We start from the raw sequence: 21,330 nt of genomic DNA, 5'->3' as shown, positions 1-21,330 counted from the left end.
TAGGGGCTACACTGGTTTTTAGAGTAAGAGTAACATTTCTCCTTTTAGGAGGGCCAGTTGTTCTGCCAGAAAAAAAGACAACACTTCCTCCTCCAGAAGACAAACACTATCCTAGCAACAAAACACTGCTTTTCTTCCCCATGGCCACTATCACATGACTCAGTTGTCACAGAAGCATTTGTCTAGCCTCTGTCTGTGATAAGAGGTTTATGAGATGTTGTAGCACACCGAAACAAGGAGATGTAATACTTGAGTCTTAGCCAACACAGAGTTCAAGGGCTCCACCTTTGACACTTGCTTATATTGATAGTTATGATTAACTACACTCATCAGAAGCAGAGACTTCCCGATAAGAAAGTAGGAACTTTCCAGCTTAGGAACCCTTATCATAGAATCATGGGCTGTGCCCTGGTTTCAGCTGGGACTGAGCTGATTTTTCCTTCATAGCGTCTGGTATGATACCATGTTTTGGCTTTAGGAGAAAAACAATGTTGATAACACACCAATGCTTCAGTTATTGCTGCACAGAGCCAAGGACATGTCAGGCTCTCATACTGCCCTGCCAGCAAGGGGCTGGGGATGCACAAGGAGTTGGGAGGGGACAGAACCAGGATAGCTGACCCAAGCTGGCAAAGGGATGTTCCATACCATATGGCATCATGTTGGGGGGAGTTGGTGGAGCAGGCTACCTCTGCCTTGGGACCAGCTGGGCATTGGTCAGTGGGTGGTAAGCAATTGCTTTGTGCATCACTTGTTTTATATATATATATATATATATATATATATATATATACACATACTATTATTATAACTATTATATTTATTATAAGTGTATTATTATTATTTTCTTTCTTATTAAATAGTTTTTATCTTGACCCACAAACTTTCCTTTTTCTTTTTCTGGTTCTCTGTCCCATTCCACTGGGACAGGAGAGAGCAAACAAATGACTGTGGTGCTCAGTCTCCAGCCAAGTCAAATTAAAATAGATTGGAAAGAACATTGAAGACCATCCAGTTCCAACTCCACTTCCATAAGTTAGGACACATCCCACTAGATCAAGCCCCTTCCAACCTGGCCTTGAATGTCTCCATGGATGAGGAATTCACATCTCCTCCAGGAAGCCTCTGCCAGCACCTTGCCACCATCATCATGAATAATTTCTTCCTTCTATCTAATAGAAATCTGCCCTTTTTTAGCTTAAAATTGCTACCCCTTTTCCTACCACTATATTCTCTGAGAAAGAGCCCCTCCCCAATTTTCCTGGATGGCTCCTGAAAGTACTGGATGGCTCCTGTATGGTACTGGAAGGCTATAATAAGGTCTTCCTGGAGCTCCCTCCAGGTTGAACAACCCCAACTGCATCACCTTGTCTTCAGAGAAGAGGTGGTCCAACCCTCTGATCATTCTCATGGCTTCCTCTGGTCTCACTCCAACAGTTCTGTGTCCTTATGCAGGGTGCCCCAGCTGAACACAGTTCTGCAGGTGAGGCCTCAGGAGAGTGGAGAAGAGGGGGACAATCACCTTCCTCGATCTGCTGGTCATGCTTTTTTTGATGCAGTATAGGATACGTTTGGCTTTCTGGGCTGCAAGGGTATGTTGCTGGGTAATATTGATCTTCTCATCTACCAACACCCACAAGTCCTTCTCCTTGGAGCTGATTTCAGTCCATTCTCTACCCAGCCTCTATTTGTGCTCAGAATTACTCCAACCCAATTGAACTTGCACTTGTTCTTGTTGAACTTCATGAGATCTGCATGGGTCCACCTCTCAAGCCTCTCCAGGTCCTTCTGGATGGCATCCTGTCTCTCCAGTATATTAACTGCACCACATGGCTTAGTGTCATTGGCAAATTTGCTGAGGGTGCATTCATTCTCACTGTCCATATTGCCAACAAAGGTACTAAACAGTGCAAGTCTCAATAACAAGCCCTGAGGAACACCCCTTGTCACAGCTCTCCACTCAGACATAATTTGCTGATAACAGCTCTTTGAATGTGACAATCCAGCCAATTACTTATCCACCGAGTGGTCCATCCATCACACCCACGTCTCTCTAATTTAGAGATAAGGATGTAATATGACAATGACAAATACCTTGCTTATGCTAGCAATCATCAACCATGGGGGTAAAAACATACCAGAAGGATGAAATAGCCCAAGTAACCACTGCTGCCTCTCTGACACATTCTCTCTGCTTTCCAAACTGTAAGATTGAGTGTCTGTGCTGTACACAGCCTTGCTTTCTAAACTCCACCAGTCCCGTTTCCATTGAGGAAGTACATGAAAATGGCAGCTCAGGGCATCAGAAAACCATGGATGGAGAAAAAAGGTTAACTAAGGAGAGTTCAGACTCCATTCTTTTCTTCTTTTTTTTTTTAAGCTTGAAGCAATTCCTTGCTATGGGCCTGAAATCAAGGACTGCAAAACCTCTAAGGGCTCCAACTGTAGAGCTTCCAACACAGAATATTTCTTTGTCACAGAGCTCATGAGGGAGAGGATTTTGCTGCTAGATAAACAACAAGCTATATCACTCCACTAATTTCCAAAGCTTCTGCTGCAACTGGGACAAATTCTTCCTTTAGGCTATCCCAGGGCAGTACTATTCTCAATGGTATCCGCAGATAACACACAAAGGAGCCTCCCTTCCAGCAGCATCCTGGCTAATCCCCTGCAGTTTTAAGAGGAGCCGTGCTGTGGCTCTCATAAACCACGCCTCTCCCTTCACCACTTAGCTGAGGGTTTTCTTTGTAAAACCACGAGCATGATAATTACTTGGTGGTTTAGGAAAGGCACGCTACATGTTTCCCTGAAAAGTCAAGAAGTTCCTTGTTTACTCTCTCATACATGTCTGTAAACCATCAATAATCGTGTTTTGTAGGCCTCCTCCTAAGCCCTACTCCCTACTACCTGGGATTAAGCCACTGGAGGCCAGTTTGGTGCATTATCCAGTGGTGTACCTGGGAGTTCAGCCTTGTGTACATCTCCGTCATTTGGAGAAGAAAATGACATCCCTGTTTTTTTGAGCCTCACACCTCCTCCAACACATATTTGCCTGTGTTCCTTCATTAAGCAGAACAGCAGAGTACGGAGTAACATGCAACTTTAAAACCAAATCACAGAAGTCCACAAAATGCCAACACAACAAAAAAGTAATACATACATATATATGTACATCTACCTACCTACCTATCTATATATATATATATATTCCCTGAGCACAGTAAAGCAAGTTAAAAAGGATAATATTCTTGTTGTTGATAATGAAATGCTTTTCATCCTCCCAATTAGAGGATGAAAGCCATGATTCTCCAAATGCAGCTCTGTAGCGGCCTGATGTTATACCTAACCACAAAGCACCATGACTTAATACACCACAACTGTAGAAAATATAGTGTCTGCGACATTGGTTTCCTAACCTCACAGTGAAACATTTATGCCGTAAAACAACCATGAGGTTGTGAATGCTCCTTCCCTGGAAGCATCCAAGGCCAGGCTGGATGAGGCTTTGAGCAACCTGGTCATGTGGGAGGTATCTCTGCCTATAGCAGGGGGTTGGAAATAGAGGATCTTACAGGTCCCTTCCAACCTAAATCATTCTATGATTCTACAATCTCGCATGCTGAAATTGAACCTTCAGTCCCTGCCCTGCTCCCACCCCAGCTCCAGGTACCGTGTCTCTGCCCGCAGCTGCAAAAGCTGGGAAGCTGCTCTAAAAATAGGGATTTCAGTAAAAACTTGTTTTTGTTGGGTTTTTTTTTTTCAGCTCTGTTTTGCTGCGTTACGGTGCATCATGCTAAAAATGTGGGCAAGCGTTGTTTGGTAGCAAGAGCTGCCTTTTCATTTCCAAAGAATGTCCCCACCACCCACATCCCCATGTAAGGAAAAAGAAGCAATTACTGGTAATGTTGTGACCAGGGGAAGGCAGAGCTGTGTTCCCCGCCAGACCTCAGTGCCAGCAGAGCTTGGCCCGATGCTCCAGCTAGTCCCGTCCCACGCCGGTGCCTTGCCTTCAGTTCATTGCACAGCCCAGCACAGCTCATGCTTTGGAGAGGTCATTTTTTGGCTGGAGGGGAAATATTGCCCTGACCAACCGGAGCGCAAAAAGAGCCTTATCAGAAAAGGAAAAAAGGAAAGTTTATCTTGCTGTACAGAGAATGTGTGCCGCACATCATCCAGGAGAAGAGAGACGTCCAAAAGCTGCTGCCAAAAAATCCAAGGCTCAGGAGCACAAAGCAGCTGCTGCAGAGTATGTGGATGAATAAAATACTGGTTAGTCTCCAAACGCGACCCTGCCGACAAGAAAAGGGTGGAATAGTTTTTATTCCGCCAGTAGATTTACAATTATGCAGACAAATTCTGCCTTTATAATGAAGCAATTTCAAATTCCAGAATTGAGGGCAGGAAGAGGTGGGAAGCTGAAATAAAAAAGGAAAATTTTGTGAGGTATAAAGACTGGACAGAGGAACAAATTCTGTAACAGGGATCCATCTCTTCTAAAAACAAACCCAAACATTGAACTCTTTGACCCAGGGCCCCATCAGTTCAAGAAGCCCCTCAATTCAAGGAATGTAAACTCCACAATGAGCAGAGCCCGGACATCTCCTTTATGTATAGCAGGAAACTTCTTCAAAGGGCTGTTTTATGACCTGGCTTGAGAGCTGGAAATAATTAAGTGTTCTTGTCAAAGGTCAAAGTCATGGGGTGAAATTCCTGGGAACTCCAAACAACCCTGGGTTGAATGGAGCATTTGGGCTTTTTCCAACCATGGTGAGAAGGCAGCAGGCAGCGTGGGGACAGAAAGAGCCCCGCTGGAACTATTCTGCCTTCCCAAGTGCTGGTGGGCACTTTGGGACTCATCTCGTTCTCTTGGTGCAAAGAAAAAGTGAGGCTGAACTTAAAAAAATCTATAAATAAGAATCACAGCCAAATAATGTATTTATAGCAGCACCAAATATGTACTAAATGCCAAGATCTTGGCAATGCAAGCTAAGATCCCGATTCATTTTCTGCTCCTGATGTAACTCACTAAATTCAGTGAAGCACTGGACACCATGAATCTGTCACCAGATGAAGACAACAGCACTGCTCCAGGCCTTGGGAACTGCTGTGTTTTGCAGTGTACATTACAGCTGCAACACCATCCATGTTTGCAGGGGTTTGGTGCCACAGCTGAAGCCCTGCACAGCTCCTGCAAGGAGAAAGGCAAACAGGTATCAAAATGCTCCACAAAGTCAAAAGCCTCTGGTCATATCTGATATCCCAACTTGGTAGGCATCCCTTTACACAGTGAGATGAAGTGAGGCCAAAGTAGAGCAAGTGATGAGATTTAGGGATAGCTGGGGTTCTGGCACAAGGGGATAGGTCCCTCTCCAGTGCAGACGGTCCCTCTGCCTTCACCTCTCCTCATGCTCTCATTCTACCAGCCTGGAAACAGCCCTGTTCCATCAATAGCTCCTTGTTCATCCCCCTTCCTCCTCCTCACTGAAACTTCTAAACCCAAAGAGCAACCGAAACCATGCTGTGACCTCCTGCACCGACCTCTCTGTCTTTTGTGAACCAAAATTGATTTTCCTTGCATGGGAACATCCAGGATCTACCCCCTGACCCTCAGCCCAAGGTTGTGCGCTAAGAGCAAGAGGGAATGTGAAAGTGACATTTGGCTGTCAGTGTTGGTGAGAAATACGAGCCACCCAATGCTAGAAAACAGTCTGCTCCTGTCTAGTGCCTAGAAACAGCTGAACTGCCAGACTTGCCTAGACACAGGGGTCAGTATCCCAGCTCTGACACTAGCCAGCACCAGATGCTTCAGAGAAAGTTCTGAGGAGCCTGTGGCTGCCAGACACAGGATAATCCCATCCTTATCTCCTGCTCTGCAGAACAGCACAGTCAGCATGCACACCAGTACAGGCACATACACGCACACTGGGAACTGACAGCCTCTGAGCACTCTCCTCCTAGAAACATCACGGTGTCCCATAAATATGGATCACAGTGGTGTGCCTCTTACCCATGGGCATGACTCCACATAGGAAGGGAATGAATTAGATGAGAGATGCTTTGGGTTCAGCAAATCTATATAGCACTGGGGTCTCCACATGGTACATAGATAGTGAATGAACAGTAGTCAATGAACACAATCCTGTTCACCAGCCCAGAGCCAGCAGTCTGGACAGGAGCTAAAATACCATCATTTTGACAGCAGAGTAAGGCTGTTGGAATAACTTGCTAACCTGTAGCCTATGTTCCCCTAACCTCTGCATATTCTTTATCACAATGCTGTGTCCCTTTTCCACTCCTCCAGGGTCAACTTGTCATCTCCCATTGACCTCAGTACATAGTCCATGATCTTCAGGTCCCAAAGGAGCATGGAAAGAAGGAAGATGGAAGGAAGGAAGGTGACAAGTGGAGTCTGCGTGGGACTTCATTTGATTCTGTCTGCTCTACAAGGTGTATCCCACTCTGAAGATTTTCCCTTTGGTTTCTTATGTCCGTGCTGAGTTGTGTGAAGCAGCCACTAATTTTAAATCTTCATGAGTGGCTTGAAATCCTATTCAGTTTCAAATTGGGCTGAAGATTGTAGATGGGTAGAAGGGCACCCAGCTCTTGTCTAACATTGCTGGGCAGCCACATGTCCTGACGCATCCTGTGGATCTTCCACCCCAACAGATGTATTTGTTTTCAGTGATCAGACCTACTCATGTTTGCTCAAGCTAGAGAATCAGAGTGCTCCTTCATAGTTCGGCTCTCAAAAAGGCAATGAGAGGATAGCAAGGCAGGTTTCTGATACTGAGTTATCTCACTGTTAAGCTCTGCAAACTGGTGACTGGGGTGAGGTCTTCCATGAGTAGGGGATGCCAATTGTGTATCTACTTTCCATATATCAGTGCGTCTTTGTAGAATCGTTGGTCCCACGAAGAGGAAAATGGGCTTCCTTTGTGTAAAACTTCAGCTGGGTATTTGAGGTAAGGAGAGTTAGAGGTTGTGAAAAGCTGCTGGAAAGGCCGCTGGATTTCCTGGCCCAATTTATTCCTGCTTTTTGAGTTTATCTGCCATTACATAAATCAGACGATTATCAAAATGCTGCTCAGCACCAGCAGCTCAGAGGAGAGGGGGAGGAGGAGGTTGTGTTGACCTGTCAGAGAATTTTGTTGTTGATGCAGTTCAGGAAAACAGAGATATCAGCACACTTTGTTTAGTTAGTGCCTGTTTCTGAGCCTCAGATGTCTCGCGGGATACATTTTGTACCAGTAATTAAAATGCATAAAATTGTAGAGAGCTGTAGCATTATAATCCTCATTATCTGATACTGCTGCTGTTTGATAGCTCTTCAAACAAAGCACAAAGCAACCTTGATCTTCCTAATGCTCTTTACTCAGAAAGGGGCCCAACACAAACGGAGACTTATAAGTCTGCTTTCCAAAATCAGTGGGCATGAAAAATAGGATTGCAGTTTCTTGGCAAGAAGAAGTGTTTCCTTGGTATTAGTGGAGCAGGCTATTTTAAGGTTGTTCTGAAGTATTTTCTGAGGGGCCTCTCTGAATCAGTCCAAAACACAGAAAATCCACTTCTCTCATCTGGAGAACATTGTACTCCCTCCTCACAAGGTAAGTTGTTGAACAACAAAATAACATCACAGGCAGCATTTTCTGGTTCCTTAATTAAAAGTTCTCCCTGCCCTCCCTGTGGGTCCTGGTGGCTGCTCTGCTTGCTGTCAGAAGCATTGCTGAGCAGCTCTGAGGCTGCTGCGGGCACCTGGCCCTGCAAGGATGCTGTTTGAGGTAAAGCCAAGCCTTCTTCCACTGCAAACAGTTTCCTGTGGAAAACCAGGGCTTTGGTTAAGTGAAATCACTCGTTGCACACATCTAATAGAGAGCAGAGTGCTGACATTTGGGCAAAGAATAACCAAATGCTCCCAGACTCAAAATAGTTCAGCCAAAAGACTGCAAGCTTTGAAAGGTTGCCAAACTCGGCGTCTTTCCATGTAAAATACTAAAAAGAGAAGAAGTGGGGTCTGTTCTAGAGGGTCCCTCCACTTTCCTATTTTCTCATCAAACGACCAGGATCACTGTTTCACTGTTAGCCTGGAAAAAAAAAGTAAAAATAACAGTTATGTAGGCAGTTCAGAATGAGTATTTTTTTCTGCTTGCACATTCACGATAAATCACACTTTGAAGAAGAAGGGAGATACATGATTGTGGGATTGGTTTGGTGTTTCAATATTTTTCGTAAAATATTGAAAAAAGAAAGAAACAAAACCATACGAGTGGGATATTCGACCTTGTTTTTGTGAAACTAACGCATGAGGCTGGTTTAGTGGTTGGGTTGCTGTGAGTGATAGGTGCTTCTCTTCTTAACAGGTTGCCCAGGGAGGTGGTGGAGTCTCCTTCTCTGGAGATATTCAAGACCCGACTGGACGCCTACCTGTGTGATGTGGTGTAGGGAGCCTGCTTTGGCAGGGGGTTGGACTCGATGATCTCTAGAGGTCCCTTCCAACCCCTACAATTCTGTGATTCTGTGATTCTCTGGGGCCACTCTGCTGCCTCTACATCACAGGGCCAGGAGCGGCCATGTTGCCAGCTGGGCCAGGCCACGTGCAGGCTGTGGGTTGGATGTGTTTGGCTTAAGGAATTACTCCTCTTTTTCATCTCTGTGCCTTTTCCAGGCTGTTGGTCAATTTCTAACTTTTACCCAGACTGGAAGTTCTTAAATTACAGAAAACAATACGATGCACGAAACCACAGCATTCAGTTCTCACTGAAGCCCATGTGCACATTTCTCCTTTCTTCCTATCAAAATAGTACCACAGCAATAATATTAAAGCTGTTGCTAAAGCGCAACATTACTACTTCACACTGAAGAATGATCACTGTGATCACAGCAGTACCCCACTGTGCTTTTTGGGAACGGAAGGTAAGGCCATCCTTCACGCGCACATAAAATGTGAATAATGATGATGCTTGCTCTCAAAGGGAGAACATAGATCCAGAAGCTCTACATGTAGCTATTTTCCCTGGAAGTGATTAAATGCAGATGGCTACCGGGTTTCACAACAGCAGGCATATAGGACCCTTCAGACTGGCGAGTGATTTAAGTGAGGAAAGAAATTCACAGAATGTGACCTCTGGAATGCAGTTATTCCAGGAAGATCTGACATATTAGGGAGTAAATTCCAGGACTGACTTATTTCTGGTAACAATTGAGCTATGGTAAAAATATTTACAACTGACTTATTAAACAAAGACATTCAAATATTTGTCAAGGGGGTTTATTTACGATGAACAGTTTCTGCAGATCTCATTAGTTTCTTCTTAGGAGAGAAATAAATGGATGGAAACTTTGGAAATGATCCTATATGTTCATTTACAAGACACATAGAACCCCCATTAATTTTAAACAACAGGGTAATAAACAGCGAGGACAAGCAAGGCACGCAATGCACAGCACAGCTTGGAAGTGCCCTCACTCATGCTCCAGCCCTTCACAAAAGTTCTGTTTCTTCACAGCAACCCTCCTCAGTCCTGTTGCAGAATTTTACCCTGTTCTAAATAAACTCAAAGCAAAGCAAAGTCAAAACAGCATCACTGTACTGTTCACTGTGCCATCTCCTTTCAGGTAGCTGTAGAGAGTGATGAGGTCTCCCTTCAGTTTCCTCTTCTGCAGACTGAGCAGCCCCAGTTCTTCCATCACTCCACATAACTCTTGTTTTCTTGTCCCTTCACCATCTCCATTGCTTTCCTCCCTTCCTGTTCTCCCACTGTCTCAGTTTAAATGTATTTTCCTAGGAAGCAGGGGCCTGTACACCAGCATCTGACACTTGCAGGTCCCTAGTCCCACTCAGCCCTTTCCCCTCAGAACAATGCCACTCCATGGCCTCAGGGCAGCCCCCACTTTCCAGGTCCCTTGGGACAGGACAAGTGCCTTGCTCCCACTTCCCCCCTCCGCCATTCTGCCTTCTTTCCCCTACACCAAAAATACCCAAACAAACTTGTGTACGCTACTGCTCAAGCCATTGCAATTATGCATTCCACTATTTTAAGGGAAAACAATTTGGAGTAGTTAAAGATAGACCTCTGGTTTTCTTGTTATTGACTAAAGTGCGTGTTGAGCAATTCAACCTTAGCACAGATAAACAAAATATCCGAAGAGCATTTTAATGCAGTAATCTATCTGCCCCGAGAGAAAGGCTGCCTCCAAAGCTCTCAGTTACAAAGCAGACAAAAGGGGATTTAAAGTGCAGCTGATACAAATCGTAGATCAGACCACGTTTTTCCCATTTCACAGTGACTTCTTCCTATTATTTCTTTTGACGCTTGGCATCCCAAAGCCAGGAGATGAACCAGGATTCTGAAATGACTCCATCAGGCCAGCTACAGGCTGGTTCCTCCCCTTTCCTGGTCCTGGCCCCTCTCCCTGCCCAACACAGCTTAGCAAACTGGGGTATGGCAAGGAGGACTCTGTACACTGCTGTAACCAGGCAGTGTGTCATTCTCCATGGCCATGCATGCAGCGTGTCCCTTGGACACGTATTTTCAATTTAGTAAAGAAAAAACAACAACCCAGAAGCCACTGTTGTCTTTTCTCTCACTTTAGTCCTCATCCAAACCAGAGGCTGTCTGGGCTGTTTTGTCCCACTGCCAGAAAAACATACCGAGCGCTTTGTACTGCAGCCTTCCTGGCAGAACACAAAACTCCTTAAAATGTACCCATTTGCAGACTGGGATGTTAAACCAGGCGTGGGACCGGATTTACTGTAATAGGCTCCTTCTAGTCCACAGCTCTTCCAGCAAACCCCTGATGCTGGGGTTGTTCAGCCTGGAGAAGAGAAGGCTACGGTGAGACTGGAGAGCAGCCTTCCAGTATCTAAAGGGGGGCTGGAAGAAAGAGGGGGACAGACTCTTGAGTGGGGTCTTTTGTTATATGAAAAGGGGAAATGGTTTCAAACTAAAAGGGGAGAGGCTTAGATTGTATGTAAGGAACAAGGTTTTTTTACAGTGAGGATGGTGAGGCACAGGTTGCACAGAGAGGTGGTGGATGCTCCACACCTGGAGACATTCAAGGTCAGGATGGATGGGGCTCAGAGCAACCTGATTGAGCTGCAGGTGTCCCTGTTCATTGCAGGGGAGTTGGACTAGATGATCTTTGAGGGTCCCTTCCAACTCAAACCATTCTGTGATTCTATGATTCTATGCTGGGAGTGCAGCAATGAGCAGCTTTTGTAGCTTCACCCAACAGCCCAGTAAGAACAGCATTTCACCTAATTTCAACATGAGCTCAGCTGAAACTGGATGAAATGTTCTGATGCCTGCAGGATAGCTTCTTTCTCAGCAAAGAGATGAACTTAGTGTGAGAGACGGAGAAAGGAAAGCGAGACCCAAGGCAGACAGCTTGTGGCTGCTTTCAGTATCTCTGCAGTTGGAAATCTTTCAATATAGTGTTTTGTTCTCTTGAATCTAACAGGGCTTTTGGGAGAGTTTGCTGGAGCCAGGCTCCTCTTGCCACCCCCAGGCACTTCCTAGGTATTTACATGCTCAGCTTTGACAAAACCTTGATGAGTCTATGCATTATGAAGCACTGGTTGCCTCAAGGGGAATCATAAATACACAGCTTCATGGGGCTGTTGGAAGAGGATTTGGGGGAATAAATATCTTCAGAAAAATAGAGCTACTAGAGTTGGGGGAAATGATTACAGACAACCATAACAGGGGTGCAAACCACACATTGGAAGAATGACCTATTGAACCAGTGTTGAATAGGAAAATGATTTCTTTTAATAACTTCTGGAAACAACTTTTGTGTAAAGGCAAGGCAAGCCAGAAAACAGAACAAAGAGCAGATAACAAATTTCTCAATAGTGTAGCCACCGATACTAATATTAGGGAGATGCAATAAGCACTGCTGATAGCTACAGTATTTCTGCAGTCTGAAAGGTGCCATCTGTTTTCCTCTGTTGCTTGAGCAACAATTTGTTGTCGTTTTTCACCAACCCAAAGACTGTCAGGAAAGCCTGCTAGTTTTGTTTCAGGGACAAGCGAGCTTGGGATAATTGCTCAACCAAATATCTTTGAGAACAATGAATTTCACATATGGAAGGAGAAGTTGATTTACATTCAGTCCAAATAGCAAGATACACAGATGTCATACAAGCAGAGGAGAAGTGCCAATCTGGACACACATCAGTCTGTCCAGCTGAGGAAAATGGGAAGCTGGGAGTGGAGACATTGACTTGAAAGTGATGGGAGAGCACAAGAAACTATTTTGATGTGCTCAAAACATGGTGGCAAAGACATACGGTTCTTTGCTCTTACTAATGATAACCTTTCATTTCCACACAGAGAAGGATCTTTAGATACACTTCCTTGGATTTACTGTACTATTTAGTACCTGTCTTCCCTAGGAGCAATTATCACAGCCCAGACACTACTTCCTATTTGAAATTACTGCAAAGGGCCTGTGAAACACAAAGTATATGTAACTTCAAAAAAGATATTGGCATGACCAGCTGCAGGTCTGGTTCCTGCTATCTCTGATGCAAACACCAGTCTTTAGCAAAATGTTCCATAAGCAACTTAACAATCATGTTTACCTAAGTGAGCAGCTGATTAGTCTGGAGATTAGGAATATTTGACGACGTTAAAAACATGTCATGGATGGAAATGGCTAGCGCTGGCAAACAGGCAGTTTAAATAAAGGTAAAAACATAAACAGCATTTGCTTTGTAAGGTGATAAATCAGCTGTGGCTGCTTATCCCTTTCAGAGGAGAGCAAAGCTGAGGACAGACTGAGAGGGATCTCTGAAATTAATAAATGAACACTTCCATCGGGAAGCTCTCTAGTGATTACCCCGCTCTGAAGCCATTTGCACTGAGACTCAAAAACTGAAGTGCAATATATGAATCTCTCTCTCTCCCACTCCTCTCCTTGCTGTCTCCAGCTTCCTGTTGATGGCCCATCAGACCTGCTGCTTTCCACTCCCCTCTGCCCACTTCTTTTGACCTCAGAGCTCTGGCTCAATTTTTTCACTCAGTGGGAAGAGCTCTTTGGATCTTGCCTTGACCAGAAATGTCTCGGATTACATTATGTCTTATACCACCACTCTCCCTCTTTCCACCTTCTTCCCCCTTCATCTATCACACAGCACAGGAAACTTAGAGACATCTTGGTACAGATTAAAATTTCAACACAGAGCACTCCATTACTCAATATTCATAGAGTCATGAATCATAGAATCACAGGATTCATGGAATTAGGGACACCTACAGCAACATCAGGTTGCTCAGAGCCCCATCCAGCCCAACCTTGAATGTCTCCAGGGATAGGGCATCTGCCACCTCTCTGAGTAACTTGCTGTAATGCCCCACTACTCTTGCTGTAAAAAACTTCTTCCTTATATCCAGTCTAATATCTTTCTGTATTGTTCCTGTGATGGATATCAGAATCATTCTCCTGCGTTAGTTAACTTTTCCCCTGCCTGAAGAAGGGCAGCATGGCTGTATGACCTCTTCTTGACATCTTGTTCCCTGCAAACAGCCCCCGAAGAGCCTGATTTCAGCATTACCTTTGTTGGGCTGGAAACTGAAGAAAGGTCTTCACAAGAGGTAAGAGGAGGTGTGAACCCACTCTCATAATCTCTTGCTCTCTTCTCCACTGAATATTCTTTGCTTTGTGACTAATAGGAATTTTGTTGTTGAAGACATCTAGTCCCACTTTCTCACTTTGTTGATTTAGACAGTGTCATGTCCCATCTCCATGCTTATGATGCGGTGCATAGGAAGCCTCCATCCCTCCCTGCATTGGAAAGAAACCTTGGTCCTCAGTAATCCCTATATCCCTTACTTTCACTTTTCTAAAGTAACTCAGGTTCTTGACTTCTTCCTCATTTACAATAATGGAAAGGAGCGTCCTGAAGCACCAAAGTACATCTTGTTGCCTGTGAATATCACCCAAATTGGTGCTGGGCTGTGCAGAGCAAGGCAGCCTGTAGCCATCCCTCTGCTAAAGCCCACATTGTGACTTTGCAGAAGTATATGGTTCAAAATTTGTAGCACTGAAGCAATGTTCTCAGGAATTAGGCCCGCCAAATAAAGAATCATATGGAAATTATTTTATGGGGTAGCTACCTGAACGTGGTATCTGAAGGAGACCGCAGAACTCTGCACATAAGCTGCCTTATTCAAGGCGCGCTCAGCCTGAATATCTGTGAGATCCTGTCAAAAAACAAGGTTTGCCAAGCTGAAAGGAAATGACTAAAACCGGAAGAAAAACATTTGCGGTTTCTCTTTTACAAGAAAGTGGGGAGACCGAGTACGAGCATACTCTTACAACCAACTCTTGCCCAACAAACCACTGGGAAGACACAGCCTTGTCTGGCTACGGACTCAAGGAAGGAGGTGGGAAGGGTCTACAGAGGGATTCCGGAGCATCCCAGCCAGGTAAGTGATCGCAGCTGCTCCCCTTGCTTTGAGAAGCAACACCACCTGGCCTGAGCTCAGCTGGGTCCCTCTGGGCTTAGCTGAGCACCAGCACAGTGTGTTTTGAGCAACCCCGTCAACTCACGCAAACTCTGTGAAGGCTGCAGTATTCGCCATTTTACTGCCACAGGTTGTTTCACTGGAGGAGTATCTCCTGACTGACAACTAACTGTTGCGATTTACCTCTTCCCACTCTTCTGCTACTGTTAAGTTCTACACAAAGACTTGTTTCGCTTGAAGTCATTTCCAAAGGTGAACCAGGAAGCTGGCTGGCAGCAACGGGTTTATTTGCAGAGTTGTTTGAGCAGCCAAAGCCCATCCACCTGCCGTGTACTGAGAGGAAACACTTTAAACTGTTCTGGAGAAGGCCACGCTTACTCCAAGGAAGCTATACGTTACCAAACAGATCATCAGCATTTAATTATCTCACCTATTGTATTTATCAGACAGGAAGTTTCTCATTTCCTTTTTACTGTTGAATATACAGTGAAGTCTGGTTCAGGCGGTTGTGGATACATCAAGACACAGTGGCAGTTCTCTAAACGGAGCTTTAGCTTGTGAGAAAGCTCAAAGCTAATTTTAAAATGGAGTCTTAAAGACAGAAGAGATTGTTTGCAAGGTTTGGACATAGGCCTGTTTCAGCATTCCTGTTCAACCCTAGGTGTTCTAGCCTAGAGATTTTCATGTGGTTGAATTTTAATCATGATTTTATGTAAGTGTATGCCTAATTTACATGATTCATAATGACAGAGGGACATAACATGATCACTGCTTAGCTAGTCTGTGGTGTTGGGCAAGGCATATTCTAATGCTGCTGGGATTTAAGAAGCAGAAAAAAAATGGGCTCGCAGATGCTTTTTTAGCATTATTTGAATAATGACTGCAAAGCTGTGTCAGCGGTGCACAGCTCTTTCTTTCACTTTCTGCAGATGTTCACTGCTAATCTGTGATTGCACACAAACACTCAGGAAATATGACATGGCCACCTGCACCACTCAGCCACCCAGCCTCTGAGAAACACCAGTGGGGGCAATGGGATAGAACAATAGGATACACCTTGGCTAACACTGTGTGTTGTAAGCAGAAAACGAATCATTCTGTCTGCTTTCACCTTATTTCAAGTAATCGTTTCCTCAGTAAAAAAAGCTATACTTAGATAAAATGCTCACAGAGTATATTCAGCTAAGCAACACCCCATGAATTGCTAAAGAAGGCCCATTTCTTTTACTGTCCTGTGGGGTTCCTTTGTACTTCTCTTTTTGCAACCTGTCCCTGTACAGTCAGAAGGAAAAGACAAGGATGGAAACACCTGCAGAGTGGTCAAGCTTCAGAAAAAGCAACCCTCAGCAACATCACTGTAGGTTGCTGAAATCTGTATCAACCACTCCATTCTAAGCTAGGAAATAACAGAAAGATAGAAAATTCAGCTTATGCTGACAAAGCTTCCTCTGAAGCAACACTTTTTCACTCAGAGGGTGGTGACACACTGGAACAGGCTGCCCAAGGAGGTTGTGGATGCCCCATCCCTGGAGGCATTCAAGGCCAGGCTGGATGTGGCTCTGGGCAGCCTGGTCATAGCAGGGAGGTTGAAACTAGACAATCATTATTGTCCTTTTGAACCCTGGCCATTCTATAATTCTATGAACATCACTTCACAGGGTCAGTTAAAGGTACCTGTGCTGTTAAGAGCATCGTATAAACAGAAGCCCAAGCTTGACCAAGGATGGTCAAGGGGGTGTTGTGCTGAGGCTAAATGTCTGGAACATGGATTTTTTTTTTTGTCTGCTTCTTAGGAAAACAAAGCAAGGCAGATAATAACAGCTTATGCTTCATCAGACAAGCCACTCTGCCTGTGAAAAACAGCTTTGTCCCTCCCTCTGAGCCAGGTGCTGTTGTGTCTTAGAGGGTTTGTCTGCTTCTGATATTGGAGATGAATGAATGGGCTGGGATCGAGCTTAGAAGGTTGGTGAAACAGAGTCGCTTGCAGCAGGATCATTCAAAATTCAAGCCTGCAACAGGAGGGGCGAGAACTATAAACACAGAAGGGGGAATCTGTTTTTTCAAGAGGGAAGGGGGATGAGGAAGAGTGAAGTAATTTAGGGAAGGTGCTTCACCCTCCTAACAGTCCCCATCAGCTCCTTCTGCCAGTCATTCTAATCAACCCCAAAGCAAGTTTTCTTCCTACCACAACTCCATGCAGTCCAGTCTGTGTGATATCTCACAGAGAAGTGCAAACCTGAAGGGCCTATTGCTGAAAATGCATCTGATGGCTTCCCTAACACCAGCCAAAACACTAAAATGTCTAGTATACCTTCTGCTAAATCCAAACCTATGGGATTTTTATCTGCACTTGGGTAGAGCTTGTCCCAAGTAATCAAGGAGGACTAATTGATAACAACAGTTAATATTCCATATCTACTCAAAATATCTTTGGTTGTAGGTTACAGTGTTTTGTTGTTGTTTTGTGTGTGCGCATTTAGGTGTTGTTTTTAACAAAATTATTTTTGCTAGCTTTCTTACACCCATATTTGCTATTTTAGAACAAACTACTTTCTGAGCTCTTTACCACACAAGCTTGGAAGCAGGCAGTTTACCAGAAGCAGGATCTTTTAAGCAAATAGAAGCATTTCAAAGAAATCTTAAATTTGTACTTTAAAGAATTGAAACTGGAAACTATTGTTCTTGCTACTCAGAGGAAAACTATTTGAATGAATCAAATGCTAACCAAAGAGTATATCACGAATACCAAATACTTAAAACATTCCCAACAGCATCTGGGGAACAAACTGAAAAGCAGAGACTAGTCTGTGTTTGTGAATGGCATAATTGGACTTTGTCTGCCATTATTTGGTTTGAAGCATGTGGTGAGCTGTTCTCAGACCCACCTCTGACAACCCACCTAAGGCCAGGCCAGCAATTCTTCCCTCTCAGCAGTAAAAAAGGAGTCTCAATAAGTAGATTCCCAGGATATATAGACAGACCACTGTACAACAGGGAAAGAGAAAACAAAATAGAAGAAAAAAAAGATCTTCAATTTATCTTCACAATCCCTTTGATTAAAACATAGTGATTGCATCTACATGGTGCAGAAATAAAGCTGTAAGCACAGCGGGCTCTGTAATCGATCCATCCAGTATTCCTGTTGGAAAGATTCTTAAGATAGAGCACAGACCTTGGGATATCAAGGAAGACACAAGTGACACACTCATCACATCTCACCTGCAACACCATCTCCTTCAACACCTCAGCAGATGCTTAGATGAAACCCAGATGCTAATAAGTTTTGCCGGGGAAAAAACAGATGAATATCTGTCTTATTCCCTCTAACCACAGAGGATCGAGATCCTCTGTCCAGTGCCTGAGCTGTATGGGGGGTGGAGGGGCACTACCCAACTGGGCATTCCAAGTGCTTGCTGCTGTATCTTTTACTTATCTCTCATAGAAAGCCCAACATGGCTTTCTAGACCTTACTTCTTGAATGGAAATGACTGCAATATCTACGTGCTCAGCTAGGACAGTGAAAACTCCAGAGGATTTTGTGGGTTTTATGGATGCTCAAACCAGAGCTGGCCTGTGCTCTTTTCCCCCCTCTTCACAGCAGCTTTCTTCCTCTTATCATTTGCTACTAGGAAAAAAAAGAAGGGTTCTTCTAGAAAATGCCAAGCAGTATTAAGGACTAAAACAGCAGAAGAGAGGATATTTTGTCATGTGATAATGAAGAGAATTAGAGAAAAGGGATCTTATTTTACAAAGTCAACAAAACAGCAAAAAATGACCTCAGTTACTCTGGTTCTTAAATTGAGAGAGGTTGCCTTGCCTGGCCTGACTGCTTGTGATGCATCAGCACGTCATTTCTTCACCAGTTTCACATCATGTCTTGAGACATACTGTGAAGATGCAATAATTTGCTCATAGGGAAGGACATGGCCACAAAGCATCCTCATCTCTGTAGCTCCCTTTGCCCCTCAGCCACTGTAACTTCTTCATTATGGAGCTTTCCTGTATTCACACAGCCATTTTAATGGCCTTAGAATAAAAGTCCCAGAGAAAAATGGTGGGAAAAGCTCTTGATTGGAAATGTACATTTTTTGATAGCAAACAACTTCAATGAAACCATTCTGAGCAATCTGATTTGAGTAACCGGCCACCACATAGCAGCATAGGATTGACAAGTACACAAAGAGCCTTGGCTGCTCTTTGTCCTAGACATGAATCCAAAACACAGCAAAAAGAAAACAAATCCACTTCCATTAACACTTCATCTTCCTCCAAGCAATGGCTTGTTCCACAAGTGCCATTTGAGCAGATGAACTCCTATTTGCCAAAGCAGATGTCTGAGTGATTCAACGCAGGACACCCCCCATCAGAACTTTGTTCTGTCTCATATTCCTCTGGCATATATCTCTAAAAATGTCACCACTGTGTTACTACAGTGCTGATTATTTCTGTTCAGCTTTCTGATTAAAAGCAACAGGAACAAGAGTTTCTAAGCTGCAACAACAACAACAATAAACGCTGAAGAAAAAGGAAAGAAAATGCCTAAGCAGATTTTCCACCATGATAACTGGTGCATAATTTACCTAGTTCAAGTATTGGATGGTCAGTCTCGCAAAACAAACCACACCATTGATGTTGTACTGAACTACTCCTTTGAGCATAAATACTCAGAGCAAGAAACATCTCTGGGGATGCACTATCCCATATACTTATCCTAGGAGTTTCTATGCTTCAGAAGACCCCTCTGAAAATCATTCCCCTTCCTACAGGATTAAGAGTTTGCTGTTGATAGGTCTAACTAGCAAGTAATGCTCTTCTCATGCTAATTAAGCAGCTAACTAAAGGTGCCGTGTAGCTATGATTCCTGTCCTAGGACCCCTTCACAAAAGGTGAGAAAGAAGGTTTCCCCCATGCAGGTGAGCAGCTCACCTTGCAGCCTAGGGATGTGGTTGCTCCAGAAGAGAGGAGGAAAGGGCTCCTTTTTTCTTTTTTACTCTTTAGCAACACAGACATTCTTCAATTTATTTTATGGCTAGAGATGACATAGCTGTCTAGAGGCGCTCTTGTGAAGAGCCAGCATGGGGGTGGAGATCCACAGCTCTGCCCCTCCATTTGATGTGGTCTCTTTAGAGGTCACCCACTGGGACCCAACATTGATCAAACTGTTTTTATAAAAACAGCGGTGATCCCAATGAAGATTTATATAACACATTTGTGCTATAGCTTTTGGTTCCTTTTTCTGAAATCACTTAAAGCAATATAATAACTTTCACAGGCATATCGTAGGAGACTGCCAACATTTCAAACATTTCCTTGATGTAGGATGATCACAATTGAAAGGAATGTGAATTTTATCCAGCCGTCGGTAAGGTTTTGTTTTCCTTAATCCCTGAGACTAAATCATTGAATAGTTTTAACCTCCAAACTAAATCTTAATTGAGACTTGCTGTCATTTAGGTTACCGCACAAATCTACCCAAAACACTGAGGCGCCTTTGAGGAAGAGCCGGGACAGGGGCACGCTCTTGGAATGGGAGCCTGTAGCACTTTATGCTGCTATGAGCTGATTGTGCAAGAGAGCTTTTCAATATGCAGGAAAACGTGATCAAAGATTCTGTTCTGTATTGAAGTTTCTTTGTTTGAAGTGCTCTCTTAGTCAAACCTGCGAATAGCGCAACCCAGCCAGGACCCCCACAGGCTAGATATAAAACTGATAGCTCGTGTCCCAGGATGCCGTCAGTTTGCTTTGTACTGCACACACACTGGTAATTTTTTACTCCCAGTGTGAGAATTCAGCTCGTCTCTTGAGAACCACACAAAACACAAACCCAAAGCCCTTACCTCCAGCAAAAGGCACCCGCAGCTGGGTTTCATCTAGAAGCCTGCAGAGGTGTATCACTGAAATTAGTAGTCAATATCAGTAGCAAAGAAGTGGTGAAGGAAATAAGGAGCATTTTAGTACCGTTTTCTACTGAAAGAAATTCCAAGCACTCTAGCAGCTAAAGAGCAACATTTTCTCCATTGACATAGGTCAGTCTCCTTTTCAATGGGAGTGTTTTTTGTCCCACTGCCAAGATCACTCACAGATGCAAGATGGTGGGAATGGAAATATCAAGCCCCACTCCCCAGCAACCATGAATCCATATTATCAGAGAGCAAATGCCCTGCCAACAGCAAGACTGATGGAAAAGAGAGACAACTGTCTGCTCACTGCCTCCTTCAGCCCCCAGTGTCTCCAGGGCATTTATCAGGAAACATAAAGGGACGGTCTGAAGGATTGTTTAATTTGGAGAAAATCCTAGAAGGACTCTATGATTCCCATGGCTAGTTGGAAAAAGAAGCACTTACCTGGTAATATCCAAACTTAACCTGAGCTGACATTTTAGCCTTAAGCCTTGATTAAAGACTAGTAATTAAGACTAACTATTATCTGAAATAGGTAGGAAAGAGATAAAGTGAAGGAATCTCTTGAGACACTTGTATCTCCCTTTCTGGAGGGATTGTGGATTGGCAACCTGGGTCTGGAGGCCTGAATTTCCGGCAGCTAAAATTAAGCAAGAGGTGTCTGAGTTTCTGCACCAGAGCTTCTCCCTTTCAAACAGCGAGTACAATTCATTTCTGCTTTGCAAGGGAGTCACAAGGCTGAATACAACAGCAGCAGCAGGTTGTTCATATGCTGCACTGCTGACTGCCAAAAAGAGAAGAAAAGCCTGCATATAACAAGCCTGAGCACCTCAGCACTTCACAGCTTTCATGCCAAAAAGAGAAGATCAGCATCTCCCAAAATATAATTAACTGTTCTTCTTATTTGAGCTGTTAAAGTTTCCACATCAGATTCCTTATTATTTTTTTCCAGGATTCAACTA

General features: G+C 44.0%; 1 protein-coding gene and 1 long non-coding RNA gene across 2 annotated transcripts in view; one reads left to right on the top strand and one right to left on the bottom strand.

The window, feature by feature from the left end:
- Positions 1-831: 831 nt before the first annotated feature.
- The window catches only part of LOC107309625, a 30,719-nt gene continuing 10,220 nt past the window's right edge, over positions 832-21,330 (bottom strand). Inside the window, exon 4 of the long non-coding RNA XR_001553261.2 lies at positions 832-8,081. This is a non-coding gene — a long non-coding RNA (uncharacterized LOC107309625). The remainder of the gene's footprint in view (positions 8,082-21,330) is intronic.
- The window catches only part of NEDD9 (neural precursor cell expressed, developmentally down-regulated 9), an 80,589-nt gene continuing 73,549 nt past the window's right edge, over positions 14,291-21,330 (top strand). Inside the window, exon 1 of the mRNA XM_015854571.2 lies at positions 14,291-14,429. The gene's annotated coding sequence lies outside the window, so the exon portion shown is untranslated. The remainder of the gene's footprint in view (positions 14,430-21,330) is intronic.

The sequence above is a fragment of the Coturnix japonica genome, chromosome 2 (genome assembly GCF_001577835.2).
Source record: "Coturnix japonica isolate 7356 chromosome 2, Coturnix japonica 2.1, whole genome shotgun sequence".
Lineage (NCBI taxonomy): Eukaryota > Metazoa > Chordata > Aves > Galliformes > Phasianidae > Coturnix > Coturnix japonica.
This window is presented reverse-complemented; position numbering and strand designations above follow the sequence as displayed.